This window comes from Puma concolor, chromosome B4 (assembly GCF_028749965.1).
Source record: "Puma concolor isolate L17-30 chromosome B4, mPumCon1.1.hap2, whole genome shotgun sequence".
Lineage (NCBI taxonomy): Eukaryota > Metazoa > Chordata > Mammalia > Carnivora > Felidae > Puma > Puma concolor.
The window spans coordinates 140412983-140430245 of record NC_141673.1 but is presented as its reverse complement, the minus strand read 5'-3'; positions in this window follow the sequence as shown (position 1 = coordinate 140430245).

Genomic DNA, 17263 nt, shown 5'->3' with positions numbered 1-17263 from the left:
TCAGAAAACCTCAGATGTTGTTGAGATTTCCTCTTGGCTAGTGCCTTTATACAACATTCTTTTTAAATATTTTTATTTTTACTTTTGAGACAGAGAGAGACAGAGCATGAGCAGGGGAGGGGCAGAGAGAGGGGGAGACACAGAATCCTAGGCAGGCTCCAGGCTCTGAGCTGTCAGCACAGAGCCCGACGCAGGGCTCAAACTCACAGACTGTGAGATCATGACCTGAGCTGAGCTGAAGTCGGACGCTTAACTGACTGAGCCACCCAGGCGCCCCTTGGCTAGTGCCTTTAAGAATCTTAATAATTTTTAGAGATTTTACACATTTATGTATATAGATGTGAAAAAAGTCCAGGATTGATCATAATTAAAGAAAAGGTACATTGATATAAAACGGGATATTATTTTATCTATCAGGTAAAACAAGTTGATAAAACCTAAGGGAGGCTTGTGAAGTTCTGGGGATCTGGTACTTTTTAATTTATTTATTTAGTTTATTTAAAAATTTTTAAACATTTATTTATTATTGAGAGACAGAGAGAGACACTCTGTGAACAGGGGAGGGGCAGAGAGACAGGGAGACAGAATCCAAAGCAGCCTCCAGGCTCTGAGCTGTCAGCACAGAGCCCAATGCGGGGCTCGAACTCACAAACCGCGAGATCATGACCTGAGCTGAAGTCGGACGCCCAACCAACTGAGGCACCCAGGTGTCCCAAGATCTGGTACTTTTATGCTCTGGGTACTAATGTGGTACTCTCTCTCTCTCTATATATATATTTACCTTTTGGAAAGCACTTTGGCACTATTTATACACATTTTAAGCGAGTGTACTTTCAGCAGAAATTTCACTTAATGAAAATTATCCTACATCTGTATCCTCACAAGAGCACGATGTATAAGTAAAGATGTTCTCTGCAGCATTTTTAACTTTAGCAAATATTGAAAAAAGTCTACCAAGAAAAGTTTTCTTAAATAAAATGTAACACATCCATATAATTAAATACTGCACAGATACTAAAAACAGTGATATACGTTACTTTTCACATATATACCACAAATTAGTAAGAAAAAAAAAAGCTAGATGGGGGTGAAGCTCTCACTGAGTGAGAAAAATATACTCCCATTTGAGGGGAACAAGTCAAAAGGAGATTTTAGTTGTGATTTGATTATGCTTAACATAACACTTGAATAAAAGAAATTTATGAAGAATTAATCAATGGCAAGACAGTCTATGTTCATAGACAGGAAACACAGTATGATAAAGATAACATTTCTTTGCAAAAAAAAAAAAAAAATGCAACGCAATTCCAATAAAAATCCCAACAGATCAGGAGCACAAAATGATCCTAAAATACAGATGAAAGAGAAAAGATTCAAGAACAGGAAAAGCAATTAAAATTCTCTTTTTAGTGTTTATTTATTTTCAGAGAGAGAGAGAGAGAGAGAGATCACAAGCAGGGGAGAGGCAGAGAGAGAGGGAGACACAGAATCTGAAGCAGGCTCCAGGCTCCTAGCTGTCAGCACAGGGCCCGACGCGGGGCTCAAACCCATGAACCATGAGCTCATGACCTGTGCTGAAGTCAAGCGCTCAACCCACTGAGCCACCCAGGCACCCTGCATAGCAATTTTGAAGAGGGACAATGTGGGGAAATTATTTTAGCAGCTATTGAGACAAATCTTACCAGCAAGGACTTTTAGATGTACTAAGTCTATAAAAAGCTGTAGCAAATAAGACAGTGTGTTAATATTAGCACAGAGAAGGGCAGGGAGGCTAAAGGACTATAACGAAAGCCGGGAATAGACACCTAGAAGTAGGTCAGTGGAGAACAGATTCAATAAGTCTTGTAGTTTATCTGGGAAAAACCGAACTTCTGGTTAAAGTCACTCTGTACCTACCCCAAGGCAATAGCGATATTGTGTCTCTTCAAAGGGCTTTGAAGTTTTACTTTTCTCACCTACGCTTTTAATACACACGATTTGAGTTTTGTTTCTGCTTCCTGTAACAAAGAAATCCTCAAGATGAAACTGACTGTAGGGCGCCTGGGGGGCTCAGTCGGTGAAGCCTCCGACTTCCACTGAGGTCATGATGTCACAGTTTGGGAGTTTGAGCCCCGTGTGGGGCTCTGTGCTGACACCTTGGAGCCTGGAGCCTGCTTCGGAATCTGTGATGCCTTCTCTCTCTGCCCCTCCCCTGCTCATGCCCTGTCTCTGTCTCTCAATAAAGAAAAAAATGTAGGGGCGCCTGGGTGGCGCAGTCGGTTAAGCATCCGACTTCAGCCAGGTCACGATCTCGCGGTCCGTGAGTTCGAGCCCCGCGTCGGGCTCTGGGCGGATGGCTCGGAGCCTGGAGCCTGCTTCCGATTCTGTGTCTCCCTCTCTCTCTGCCCCTCCCCCGTTCATGCTCTGTCCCTCTCTGTCCCAAAAATAAATAAAAACATTGAAAAAAAAATTAAAAAAAAAAGAAAAAAATGTATAAATAAATAAATAAATAAATAAATAAATAAATAAAATGACTACAGAATGAGTCATTAGACTGGACCCCCCAAGGTCTTAGAGGTGGAACCCAGGCAGAAAAGATACCCACACACCATCTCGTCCTTAGCATGTAATTTACCGGTGCCGGAAACACTTTAGTAGGAGACAGACTCGAGTTCCAAAATCGGGCAAGATGCTTGAAGTGCAAACGCTCGTTCCCCTAAATTCACACCGAGACCGAATGACCTCCGTTGAGCGGTGGGCGGGAAGAAACTACTGAAAAGGAAAAGAGGTGTTAAGCATGGCACGATTTCACCAGGTAGAAACGATAAAACGAAGAGGGCAAATGAAACCCCGGGAAGTTCCAAAGCCATGATTATTTCCTTCAAATGTTTCTTTTGCAAGGCTGGCCGTTACTCACATTCTAATCACTTTGTATATTTCTGATGTTTTAACTGCAACTCAAATGCTACTGTTTCCAGGTGAATGACTTGTCCCTGGTGTTACTAACCCACAGCTGTCAGGTGGTTACAACATAGAGCTATTCAGGTCCAGGCTCTGTGTTTGACCTTTCATCTGCTCTGTGGTCATGGGTTACAGCTTTCATATGACAAGTCATTTCATAAAACTTTTAACACTTTATGTTTGTAACTGGTTTCCAGGTAGGAGTGCAATGGGTCCATCATCACTTTGGTTGGATATTTATTGACCTCCTAGGACAGGCTACTTACTTAGCTGCTGCTAAATTTTGGATAAAGGTTTAGAAACTAGCTCTTCAAGCAGAGATTAAAGACAGTCCCCACTTTTACGGAACCCTTGGTCTAGCACAGGTTACAGGAAAATAAATGGAAAATTACTGTGTCATCCGGTGCAGCGGCCTCTGGGACGGCCAAGGTGAAGATTCTATCAGCAAATGATGGCTCAGAGAAGCCCTCCTCGAGAAGGGGGCACATTGGACTTTCCCCAAAGGGTGAGTTAATCACAGTGTAACGTGTTCATCTTTATTTCCTATGGATGCTGTAACAAATGACCACACGTTTTCTGGCTTAAAACAACGCGAGTTAATTCTCTCCCAGTTCTGGAGGCCACAAGTGGCACGGGTCTCGCGGGGCTAAAATCGAGAAGCCCAAAGGGGGCACTTCCTCTGGAGGCTCCGGGGAGAATATGTTTCCTTGCCTTTTCCAGTTTGGAGAGGCCACCCACATTCCTTGGCCCGTGGCCCTTTCCTCCATCTTCTACGCCAGCGATGGCTGGTCCGGTCTTTCTCCCAACGCCATTTCTCTGTATTTGATGCTTCTGCCTTCTGCTTCCCTATTTAAGGCCCCTTGTGATTACTGATGGGCCCATCCAGGTAATCCAAGGTAGTCTCTTTATTTTCAGATCATCTGTTGGCAACCTTAATTCCAACCGATACCTTAAATCCTCTTGGCCATGGATCATGGTGTTGACAGATTCCCGGGATTAGGATGTGGACACACCTGGAGACCATTACGTTGCCTCCCACAAGGTTAAAATAAATTGATGTATTGACTAAATACTAGAAATACTAGAAGAATCTTTAAAATACTGATGTTTGTGTTCTATCGTTCTATCTGTTGTTGCTGTATTAGAATATAATTGTCAGGTTTCTATCCTAAAGAGAGGACGTCAATGGCTCCCCATTCAGTAGCCCCCAGGGCTTTCCCCCCCTCCCCCCCCCCCCCCAGGGCTTTTCCCCTGAGCTCTTTTTTGAGTTTCACTTACTGGTCAGAATCATGATTTCACAGCACAAGTCTCAAGTTTTGTTGCAAATTGTTGGTCTTTTCAGCGGAACATTCTACAATAGTCTAGCTTATTTGTTTGAAGGGAGAGTTTTGACATTCCAGAAATAGAAGGAAATGAATATTATAATGGAATTTCCAGACATCACTTTTTGGAGCTTTGAGACAAATACCTGTCAGTTAGAGAAAGAACAAATAGGCACATATCAGAGGAGGGGGGAGGGGAAAGAATGCCCCCGACAGCATTTATTTAGCATTTTTGTGCATTATTATCCGTGGCAGTGGAATAAATATTCATTAGCGAAATGTCTTTTTAGTGGAAACAAGCCAGAGGCGAGAGCATATTTATACAACATAAAGCTCACGGGGGGGAAAAGGTGTTTTTGTTACTTCTGAATCGGTTCTTTTTTTAACCCCGAAAACATATCATCGTTAAAGTAGGTTCATTTCAACACATCTCTCAACCTCCCCACCATTGTAATCAATCACTCCTTTATTGATAATATTGACAACGAAGGGGTCATTTCCTTGCCGACATACCCTTCTTGGGGAACCCGTGAAGATCTTTTGGGTCAAGAGCCAAATACATTTGTGCCAGAGGTGGATCACGAAGGGTAGGATCTGGCCTCGCAGGATGACCCCATTTCTAACGAACGCGTCTTTAGGGGACCTGAGTTTGAAAACACAAAGGTGGGAAGGTCTCAAGTCAAATATTAAGTGCAAATGCAAGCAGAGAGAGAACTAAGAATCAGGAACTGGATGAGAGAAGCAAGCCAGAAACCAGGCGTGGGCCCCTGGGGGACTTCTGCACATCACAAGTGAGTACTCAGTCTCCTCTTCCATCATGCCCCAGCCCCAGGTGGCAGGTGGCATGGCTACAGACGTTCGGCCTTTCAGACGAGCTGGAGGCAGATGTCCGGTGTGCTGGACCCTCTGACTCACAGACCCCTTACTGACTTTGTGTTGCTGTCTGATATATGTCTAGAGAAATCAAAGGTTGGGATATACATTTGTGGTCGTTGGCAAAGCTCGGATGGCAGACGGCGGGTATGCTGGGTCGTCATGGTTCACACGATGGGCGTTTATGTTCTTACTGATTTTATCTTTCCACTGGGACTATCTTTTGTCTCTGGTTATAAGATGGTGTTACGAGCTGCCAGCCAGCCTCGTATGCTGAACCCCCAGGACCCCCAGGACCCCCAGGACTTCGGAATGTGACTATATTTGGAGATGGGGTTTCCGTGGAGGTGACTGAGGTGAAATGAGGTCACTGGGGTGGACTCTAATCCAATCTGACTGGTGCCTTTTTAAGAGGAGGAGATTGGGACACAGACTCCCACAGACGAGAGAGCACCTCAGGACATGGGAAGGGGACGGCATCTACACGCCCAGGAGAGAGTTCCCGGGAGAAACCAGCCCTGCCCACGCCTGGATCTCAGACTCCCAGCCTCCAGGACGGGGAGACAATAAAGTCTGCTGTCTGAGCCCGTTGTTCTGGTGGCCCCAGAAACCCAGCACAGATGGCTACTGCTTCAGAGGGAACAGACAGATTGATCTCAGGGACCCCAGATAGTTGCCCAGAAAAAGACAACAGAACCTATGGAGCTTTCATCTATGATAAAGGAAGCGTTTAAAAAAATTTTTTTTAATGTTTATTTATTTTTGAGAGAGACAGAGACAGAATGTGAGTGGGTTAGGGGCAGAGAGAGAGGGACACACAGAAGCAGAAGCAGGTTCCAGGCTCCGAGCTGGCAGCACAGAACTCGACGCGGGGCTCAAACCCACGAACTGTGAGATCACGAACTGAGCTGAAGTCGGACGCTCAACCGACTGAGCCACCCAGGCACCCCAAGGAAGCATTTTAAATCATACAAGTAATGGGGTGCCTGGGTGGCTCAGCTGGTTGGTTAACCGTGCAACTTTGGCTCAGGTCATGATCTCAAGGTTCATGGGTTCCAGCCCTGTATCGGGCTCTGTGCTGACAGCTCAGAGCCTGGAGCCTGCTTCGGATTCTGTCTCTCTCTCTCTCTCTCCCCCTCTCTCTCTCTTCCCCTCCCCCCCTCGTGCTGTGTCTCTCTCTATAAATAAATAAACATTAAAAAAAGTTTTTAAATCATACAAGTAAGTCAAGATTATTTAAGAAATGATGTTGCAATAAGTCAGTTAAAAACCAACCCATCTTTTACAGCAAAAGAGATTCCAGATAGGTCAATGAGTTTAGTATAAAATGAGCTCATAGGGGCGCCTGGGTGGCGCAGTGGATTAAGCGTCCGACTTCAGCCAGGTCACGATCTCGCGGTCCGTGGGTTCGAGCCCCGCGTCAGGCTCTGGGCTGATGGCTCAGAGCCTGGAGCCTGTTTCCGATTCTCTGTCTCCCTCTCTCTCTGCCCCTCCCCCGTTCATGCTCTGTCTCTCTCTGTCCCAAAAATAAATAAACGTTGAAAAAAAAATTTTTTAAATGAGCTCATAAAAACATAAAAGAAAGATGGGTAACTTTAAAACGCAATTTAGGAATTGTGTGTAAGTATGGTATAAAGATCCAGGATCCCGGAAAAAAAAAAAAAAAACTGGTCCATTTGTCAACATACAATTTAAAAATATGTGTACAACAAAAGTATCATTACAAAAAAAAAAAAAAAACAAAAAAACAACAAACCAAAAAAAAGTAATTGCAAATCACATGACAGAGAAGTCCTTAGTACACAAATAAATTCTACAAATCTCTAAAAAAACTGCAAACAACAAGAAAAACTGGCAGAGTTATTTCAAAAATAGAATTACAAGTGACCAATAAAAAAATGAAAGACCCTCAAAGATATGACTAAAGAAACAAAAATTAAAATAAAAATGGGAGGGGCGCCTGGGTGGCTCGGTGGGTTAAGCATCTGACTTCAGCTCAGGTCATGACCTCACAGTCCGTGAGTTCGAGCCCTGAGTCGGGTTCTGTGCTGACAGCTCGGAGCCTGGAGCCTGCTTCGGATTCTGTGTCTCCCTCTCTCTGCCCCTCCCCTGCTCATGCTCTGTCTCTCTCTGTCTCTCTGTAAAAAATAAATAAACATTAAAAAAATTTTTTTTAGAAAAGAATGGTTATCTGTAGGGGTAGAAAGAATGTGAGGGATAGAGAACATTTATCTTTCACTTTACATCTTTCTAAAACTTTTTTCCATGTGTATATACTACAATAGTTACATCAAGTAAGTGCGTACCATTTCTATAGACATGCTCCCCAACAGATTCATGGGAACCATGAAACAGAAAAGCCTCCGGCTTCCACACAGCTCCTTTCTCATGTGACTTTATGCTGCTCACACCTTTTGCTTTTCTGTGTTAATTTTCCTGGGAAAGAACTATATTCCTCCACTTGTCTGGGTCTCCTTGAAGGCAGGGACTGGGTCTAATTTGTATTCGTGCCATCCGTTCCCAGGGCCGTTTCTAGCATGTACAGAGGGCTTGGTGTTTTTGTCTTTGGGGGTTTTGCTAATCCCTGAAAACACCGAGGTAAGCGTAGAGCGATTCCCCAACTCTATGCCCTTTGCGTCACTTCTCTCTGTCTCTCTCTGTCTCTCTCTCTCATCTCTCCTTCTCTCTCTCTTTCCTTCTCCTTCTCTCTCTTTCCTTTCTCTTCCTCGTCCTCCCCGTCCTCCCCATCCTGTCTTGTTTCCGTTGAGACCGGGAAGACGCTATTGGATGCCCTGTGCCTCCGTGCCCACGTTGTTCATTGCCTCTATTCATGTAACATTTCTTCATCTGACTCTACTGCTTTTGAGCAGAATGCATAAAATATGATTCCCACCAATTTCTTAGGATTATTGAATACAGTTTCATAGTCAGAAAAGTTCCACCACTTAGGAACGATTCGACCTTCAGCACATCACCTAAATTCCTTTTTTTCTCATCACCTGAATTCGTAACATTTTGGTTTCCTGTTACCTATCTCACAGAAAATATAAAATATTCAGCCTATTTCTCTTACCGGGAAGGCTAAATGGTACTTCAACAGCTTTAGAGCTGCTTACCCATTGATACTGCTATAATGATAATTGGCCTCCCCATAATCGAAATTATCCCAAACAGATTTCTTACAGGGTCTGCTCCTTAGTTAAGAAATGCCTCTTTAAAATCCACATAAACAGAGCACAACTGCTTGCGATTCTTTGTTCCTTCACAATTTTGACAAATGCTGAAGATCTTCCTTCTCTTTGGAAATACTTACATTGAACTCGATATTCTAGAGATAGTTGTCGTTAACCCAAAGGAACAGATTACAATAGACTTTTCCAGACATGTGAGTAGCCCTTGAAACTACATTGCATAAAACGACCCTCCTTTGAAAAATAAAATGGGTCTAATCGCACTAGAACTCATGCCATGCAATCTTGTGGAAATTTAAGGAGATAATGTATCTGAAGTGCTAGTCACATTGTCCCACAAATTGCCCCTGTGGTTGTACTGTATTTGTCCCCTAATGAGAACGCCTTTGGGAGTCCTTGTTCGCACCCTTCTTCCAGGGGTTCGGCCACACCAGAGGGTGTCCACTCAGGAAGTGCATTTAGCAAGGCTTCCAAAGGATTTTCTGACACTTTGGTTATGATGTTAACGCGCACTGTATCAGACTACAGAAGGGTGTAGTTAGAAATTACCCGATTTAACGAAATTTTTCCCGCTAGGAATAAAGGTGCAGCCCATTGTAACAGTCTCCACAATTTCCGTTAAATGCCGTCTCGTGCTCACGGTCGTACATGGATGCATTCATTTGTGTTAGATCATCTAACCACTGAATGAATATATCCCACCTGGGGCTTTCTTTTTGCAACATAAGTTATGGATAAACCTTTTCAACACAGATTCTGGCTTTTAGGAGACCATTTGAATATTCATATGCTTAGAATATTATAAGAGGAACATCAAGCTAAAGTTCAGAGACAGTATAGATGTAACCAGGGGACCCGTTGAGCTGTCTTGGTTGTCATTTTCAGTGATTTGGGCCAACTAATTGGCGATCTGATCAATTGCCTTGTAATTATCTCTGTGAATTCCAATAGAGCTCGTTCGTACATTGCCTGGTACAGCCAGCCTCCAGGTCAGGATGCGGTGGGTGTACAGACAGATGTACTTAATTGGAAAACCTGGTTGGGATTCAATCGCTTGTCCGTGATCAGGTATTATGTGAAGTGAAACCAAATTTCAAATTGTGATGTACTTTCATTCAGTAGGCCTGGTCTCTGATGACGGGAGATATGAACGTGGAGCCTTCCTGAATGGGAGCGCAGCAGTGGTAACGGCTGAGCGGTCCCCTGCGCTGGCCGCGTTCGTACATCATCACGAAGAAGTGTGTTCTGGGCTGCTCAGTGTGGTCCACCAACAGTCTGTTTCTGGCCTATAGCAAGTTCAGTCCAAAAGCAGAGCGTGCAGAGGGTCGACCATTGAAATCAAAGAGTTTGGAAACCAAAACGTTTCCAAAAGTGGAGTGTAGAAATTGGGTTAGGAAGTTTAGAAACTTTTATGACATTCTAACAGAAATGTTATTTCTTTGAATCGCATATTAAACATGTAGGGTTCCTGGGATGCTTGTGTGGCTCAGCTGGTTAAGCATCCGACTCTTGATTTCAGCTCAGGTCATGATCTCACGGTCATGAGATCGAGCCCCGTGTCGGGCTCTGCGCTAAGCGTGAAGCCTGCTTGGGATTCTCGCTCCCTCTCTCTGCCCCTTCCCTTCTGATGTTTTCTCTCTCTTTCTCTCTCTCTCTGTGTCTCAATAAGTAAATAAATAAATAAATAAATAAATAAATAAATAATACATAAGATAAAAATGTAGGGTTCCTATTTTTTATCTAAGATTTTTTTTTTTTTTTTTTTTTTTTTTTTTTTTTTTTGTATTTTAGAAAAAATTCAATCCACCAGAACTGGAAATTGAAGAAACACAGGACCGGTCCCACGTCGAGGGTAGTTTGGGAAATACTGACATGTGAGCACAATGGGAAAGGCTCATTCACGGGTCTCCCAGCCACCTGCAGGTGACTTATCTCCTGAAAAAGACAGGGTCTATATACCTCCTTCCCTACAGTGTGACATAAGAGAGGCAGCTTGGAACAGAGACATACAAGCACCCAGGTCGGGGTGTGCTGGGCAGAGGTGGGATTCTAGTCTAGAAGGGAGCCGTAGCTGCTGGTTTATAGTCAGTGGTTAAGGCCACAAAAGGAGGTGGAAATGAGTTGTTGGAGACTGTGATTTGCAGGTCAATGTTGGACAACTGCCTTGGGGGGTAAGGGAGGGAAAGCCCTATCTGCAGCCTCTGGAGACTCCCCTGGGTGTAAATACACTCATCACGGGTGACTCCACAGGACCCTGCCCGAGCCAGCTCCAGTGCACCCTTGAGCCACGCTAAATATCCCGGCAACTGCAGAGGGGTGAATACAAGAAAGTAACAATGTCCACACAGAACGGCATGGATCTCGGAAAAGGACTTCCAGTGAGCCGGAACAAGAGCACGGAGAAAAGTCGGCAGGGCCAGGGATGTTTCTCTTAGCCCCTGGCCGCCTCGGATGAAGGCGCTTCCCCAGCAAGTTTGGATGATGATGCCAGAGATGGGATGCCCGGTGTATCCTGCGTGCGTGTATGTTTGTCATTTGGCTAAATTGCACACGCATTTGACTTAGTCGTTGAAATGATAGAAGTTCAATAAAGGACAACAAGGCTTCGCGGAGTTTGGGAGTTTCCAAGACACTCTCAGACTTGACCATGCCCTGGAAGGACTCACAGAATCGCAGAAAGCTATTTTGCTCATAGTTGTGTTTTATTACGACAGAGGAATAGAGATCAAAGTCAGCCAAGGGAAGAGGGGCCCTGGGGCAGTGTCCTGTCCCCTGGAACTGTGGCCGGGGCTGCCTTCTCCTGGCCATGACAAGTGACAATACCCATGGAGTTTTGCCAAACAGGGAAGCTTCTGGAGCCTTTGTATTTGGAAATTTTTATGAGGATTCCATCATAATTGACTGTCCGCCTGTCTGACGTTTAGTCTCCAGACCCTTTTGAACTTGACTGATACCACATGGCCCACAGCCGCCACCTTAAATCAGGCTTAGACTATCAGTGTGGCCCGAGGCCTCAGGTAAACAGAGATAGTCCTATCAGGAAGAACATTCCAGGGGCTTAGAGGTGATCTTCCAGGAGCCCAGGGCAAAGGCCAGCCCTCTCTGGGTATGGCTAGTTCTTTACTGTATATACTTCAACGTATTGCTACAAAAGTACTTTTGAACTTAAGAGATACCAGTTGAACCACACAGGTACCAGACCAATGCTCCCCAAGAGGCCAGGTGAGCGATGCCCTTTACAAAACGTTGCTCCCCAAGGCTTATTCTCGCATTTCCACAGGGAATGCACAATGTACTTCCTTAAATTAACACACATGTGAGACAACTCAGTCACAGGGCCTGGTGTATCCACAGCCCCTCAAGAAAACGGCCACCATTTCTGGGGCGGCCAGTGTTTGTCAGCTACAATGAGTCCCACCACCAGATCCTTCAGCCCAGGCTGGGCCCCTCAGCCAGTGACGGCCCGTTCACAGGCTGCCTGCGGGTCTGTGCTACGACTCAGTGCCCAAGGCTCCACTCAGATGTGATGAATCAATGTTATTACCTGAGTCTACTGAAGCCTTCTCCTAATGATTATATTGGAAACCAAAGAAAGGCCAAGCCAGTAGGAAGGGAAGGGAGGTATAGAATACCGAGTAGTTGAATTATGTTAATGAGGAGTGGGGTCCCAGGGTCCCTCCTTGTGGGATCTTGGCGTGGCCTTGGGTGATAATGCAGTTACCTCCATACAAGCTGGGACTCTTATGATTTTTTAAAAGTTTCTCTGAGATTCAATCTCCTCATTGCCTCTCACGGGCACTCAAGCCGACACCTCCTCACATAATCAAGCCTGAGCGCGTCTATCCCCTGTGATCCACATAGGCAAGCTGAACCAATTATCAAAGGTCAGGGCTGAGTCAGTCCAGGGCACAAGAGCATATGTCCTCTTCACTCTGAACGAAAGTTGCAAGTTTTTCAAAATCTAGGCAATGCAAATCCTTAACGCTTTCTCCTTGATGAAACCTTCGTGCACCTTTAAAAGCAAAACGGTGAGCATTTAAAAACGTGTTTTAAAATGTAAACGGCGGGTCGAGATTGACCACGTATTACCTGGTTCTTCACGTTCGGTATCATTTTGTTTTATTTTCCATGAATATTGAATATCATAGGCCGTTTTTTCTCTTTTCCAAAGTGATATTTTTGTCACAGTTCAATAAGGAATATTTAAACATTCTCTTGTGATTGTTTTTTTCTGAAATTTTTAAAATGTTTATTTATTTTTGAAGGAGAGAGAGACAGAGTGTGAGTGGGGAAAGGGCAGAGAGAGAGGGAGACACAGAATCCGAAGCAGGCTCCAGGCTCCAAGCCCGACGCGGGGCTCGAACCCATGGACCGCGAGATCATAACCTGAGCCAAAGTCGGTCACTTAACCGACTGAGCCACCCAGGAGCCCCTGTCTTGTGATTGCTAATAAAAAAGTTTGTATCAAACTCTAATATGAGCGATCTAATGCCAATGGATCCGTAGGGTGGAAATAATTTAACGAAACAATTCATAAGGAAAATAAGTCTTTTCTGTGTGCCATCAATTCTGTTCAGTTCCCGGACAAAATAAAGCTGTCCCATAAATAGCGTCTGTCCTGTTTCTGATTTCACAGATAAACTGTTCTTTCCCAGGTTTTTGGCAGGCATTTTGCAAGTTTCAACTGAATGTCAACAAGGCCGCACAGAACAAGGGCCGGGACATAATTCCGGTCTTGAGTAGTGTTTGGGAGGCAGCAGAGAAGTGTGCTTCACAAGCTCTGGGCTGGTTGTTGAGGCCTGGTTTCCGCTTAGCTGTGTGGCTTTGCGAAAAGCACATAACCTCTCTGGGCTTCAGTTGCATTGTCTACAAAATAAAGAGGTTCCAGCAGACCTCCAAGGTCTCTTTCTGCTCTAACATTCTGTTATTCGAGGAATTTGTTGGACAGCAACGATCACGCTGGGAAGAACTCCAGCTTACACACAAGGACCCCCTCTCTTCTTGGAAACCTGCAAACATCAGCAGAAAACAGATCTCGGTCCCCCGTGTCCCTTCCATCCCTCCTGAAGCAGCTCACGCCCGGTTTCACATCGGACACGACAAAAATTCTGCTGAGAAATAGACTAGATGGATAGACTCGATCGTACAAATACCCGTCACAACGTACATGTGTGTGTTTGCAATGTGCTAAAATGTGACAAGAACAATTTTGTTCCCAGAGAGCATCCCCTCCCGGGCAACCCAAGAAAACCTTATCCTTGCTCTACTTTTTACTTGTTTGTATTACACCTGTATGCCATCGTAAACTGTTCTTTCTTTCTTTCTTTCTTTCTTTCTTTCTTTCTTTCCTTCCTTCCTTCTCTTTCTTTCTTTCTTTCTTTCTTTCTTTCTTTCTTTCTTTCTTTCCTTCCTTCCTTCCTTCCTTCCTTCCTTCTTTCTTTCTTTCTTTCTTTCTTTCTTTCCTTCTTTCTTATATGAAATTTATTGTCAAGTTTGTTTCCATACAACACCCAGTGCTCATCCCAACAGGTGCCCTCCTCGATGATCGTCACCCACCCTCCCCTCCCTCCCACCCCCCATCAACCCTCAGTTTATTCTCAGTTTTCAGGAGTCCCTCTTTCTTTCGTATGAGATGATATGATACCATAAAATGATAATTTGGGGGCTTGTCCTCTCTACTTACTGTGATGTTACCAGGACGTACTTCAGTGGCTGCGCAAGTCAACCCGGTGGTGGTGGTATTGGGTCCTAGGAACGTGAAGGAAGCCGCACCTGCTTGTATCACTGAAATACGGTGGTCGTGGATGCGTGGACGGCACCAGTCGTGTGCTGCAGACTTGAGCTTCCGGGAGTAAACCAGGAGCAGGGTTTAAGTGATCACAGGCACAAGGAAGTGACATGAAACTAGTAAATGAACATTAACAAAAAATAAAAAAAAATAAAAGCGCAGAATAGTGTCCACGCTTCAGACACCTTACTTCCTCTCGCCAATAAGGTAATTGCCTCCCCCACAGAGCGGCTCCCAAATCCTCGGGTCAGGTGTCAGGGAACCTGTGTGTGGGCACTGCGGCCACCAGAGGGTGCCTTTCCCTTGAACTTCTTCCTGCTTGTGAGCAAATGCATCCTTGGTGCGGTTTATTTATTTTGACAGAAGTTGCTTTCATGACAGTGACCCAAACGTACAGCCATCTCAGATTGGGACTCAGAGTGAAGATACTGCCTTCTTCGCTCTGGCTCCCCACATGAAGCCGGCAGAGAGCAGAGCGGGCCCCCCACTTCCCCCTGCCCTTGTGCTGCCCGAGGCTCTCTCTACTCCAGGGTTTTGACACCTTTATCGTTTTAAGCCAGTGAGGGTCTCTTACTGACACCCCAGCCTCTGGAGATACAGAGTCGGAATTCACCTGCTGCCGTCCTGACCCGGCTGCCTTCGTGCTGTAATCTTGGGCAGGTGCCTTGTTCCTGCAGATGCCCGCCCTCCCCACGGCCGCCTTCACCCATTTTGCATTGTTGAGGTCCCTGGTGTGGCGTGGGTCATAGCACGAGACACCCGCTAGTTGGCTTGGGAATTTCCTAGCAGACTTTGCGGACAGGGCTCCATCACCCTCACGGAAACGTGTTCATCTTTCCAACCCGGGGGGGGGGGGGAGGTTTGACTCAGGTTTATCTGTGCACGGATCCTGCACTCAGCCTAAGCACCTAACATCACATAGGAGGTGGAGGGAGATCAGGGGGACGGGAGGAGAGACTTCAGGTGTGTCCTTTCTGTGTGGGGACCTGGTTTTCTGGGGCCCCATCTCTTTACGGAACGGACTCTTGGGTTTTGCTGGCTGGCTGACCGCCCGAAAGCCACCATCGGCGTTGTGACTTCTTGGGAACAGCCGGGGTCTCCAAAGGAACTCCACGGGCAGGTCAACGTCATGTGCCAAGCGCAGCCGACGCTCAGGGCTTTATGCTGGCTGTTCCCCATACCCAGGGTGGGCTTGTTCCAGACCACTGTGCTCCCTGCCCCCTTCCTGCAGGACGTTCCTCGCCTGTGGCAGCATCCCTGACCAACCCCCTAAGCCTTCAGTGCTTTCTCCTCCCCTGCCAGTGTTGGGTGTTTTTACCTCCAGGTTTCCCCTATGCACCTGCTTCTTTTTTTTTTTTTTTTCAATATATGGAATTTATTGTCGAATTGGTGTCCATACAACACCCAGTGCTCATCCCAAAAGGTGCCCTCCTCAATACCCATCACCCACCCTCCCCTCCCTCCCACCCCCCATCAGCCCTCAGTTTGTTCTCAGTTTTGAAGAGTCTCTTAGGCTTTGGCTCTCTCCCACTCTAACCTCTTTTTTTTTTTTTCTTCCCCTCCCCCATGGGTTTCTGTTAAATTTCTCAGGATCCACACAAGAGTGAAAACATATGGTATCTGTCTTTCTCTGTATGGCTTATTTCGCTTAGCATCACACTCTCCAGTTCCATCCACGTTGCTACAAAAGACCAGATTTCATTCTTTCTCATTGCCACGTAGTACTCCATTGTGTATATAAACCACTGTTTCTTTATCCATTCATCAGTTGCTGGACATTTAGGCTCTTTCCATAATTTGGCTATTGTTGAAAGTGCTCCTATAAACCTTGGGGTACAAGTGGCCCTGTGCATCAGCACTCCTGTATCCCTTGGGTAAATTCCTAGCAGTGCTATTGCTGGGTCATAGGGTAGGTCTATTTTTAATTTTCTGAGGGACCTCCACACTGCTTTCCAGAGCGGCTGCACCAGTTTGCATTCCCACCAAGAGTGCAAGAGGGTTCCCGTTTCTCCACATCCTCGCCAGCATCTATAGTCTCCTGATTTGTTCATTTTGGCCACTCTGACTGGCATGAGGCCTATGCACCTGCTTCTAAAGATATGCTTATACATGAAGTTGCGCCCTGAGACCTGGGTTTTTCACACACTCTCCCTGCTGACACTGCTATGTCCCCACACATTCTTCTGCGTTGTGATCCTCACTGACCCACAATCAGACCGCCCTGCCTTCCCTTCTGCCATTCTGCTGTCAGAAATGCTGAACATTAGTTGATCTCTTCGAACATCTTCTTCTGCGGGTGTCTGGGCGGCTCAGTCGGTGAGTTGTCTGACCCTGGGTTTTGGGCTCAGGTCCTGATCTCACGGTTTGTGAGCTCGAGCCCGAGTCGGGCTCTGTGCTGACAGTGCGGAGCCTGCTTGGGCTTCTCTCTCTCCCTCTCTCTCCGCCCCTTCCCCACTTGTGCGCTCTCTCTCTCAAAAATAAGTACACATTAAAAAACAAAAGAACATTTTCATCTGGAGATTCACAGCCTCTCTCTCAATATTAAAAATAACCCTAAATTCCCCTAGGAAGCTCCTGGCTTTTCTTTTCTTTTTTTTTTTTTTCCCCCCTGGCTTTTCTAACTTAAGATACATTTCCTTTTCGTAAAGCGCTCCTCAAATCACAATCATTTTGGGGAGAAAATATTCCAACAGGAAATCGCAGGGGGATCGAACGTTCGCAGTGAGTCGAACTGCGCGACTGCGGACAGAAGCGATGCCCGCCTGCATCCCGTGGCGGCTCCCCCTTGGGCTGGCGGGAGGCCTGCTCTGGTGCCCGTGCTTTCTGGGTCATGGAGGACAGGATTCTCTTCTCTGTTCATGTCCCCCATTGTCGCAGTGAGTCATTCCGGGCACTTCTATTAATACGATTGGACTTTGTGTTGAATATTTTGGGGCACTGCAAACTGTTTTACAAAATCAAACTTGCAAAAGCGTCTCCTGGGAGTCGGGTCTAGAGGATGGTAATGAGAATTGAATATTAGGTGATTACAATTCAACAGAGTTAACATTTTGGTACTTAAGGATTCCCTATTAATGAAAACGCTGCGGCAATTTCCATCTCCAAGTTTTTATCCCTGTTACAACAGAAAATGGAATCTCTAACACTTT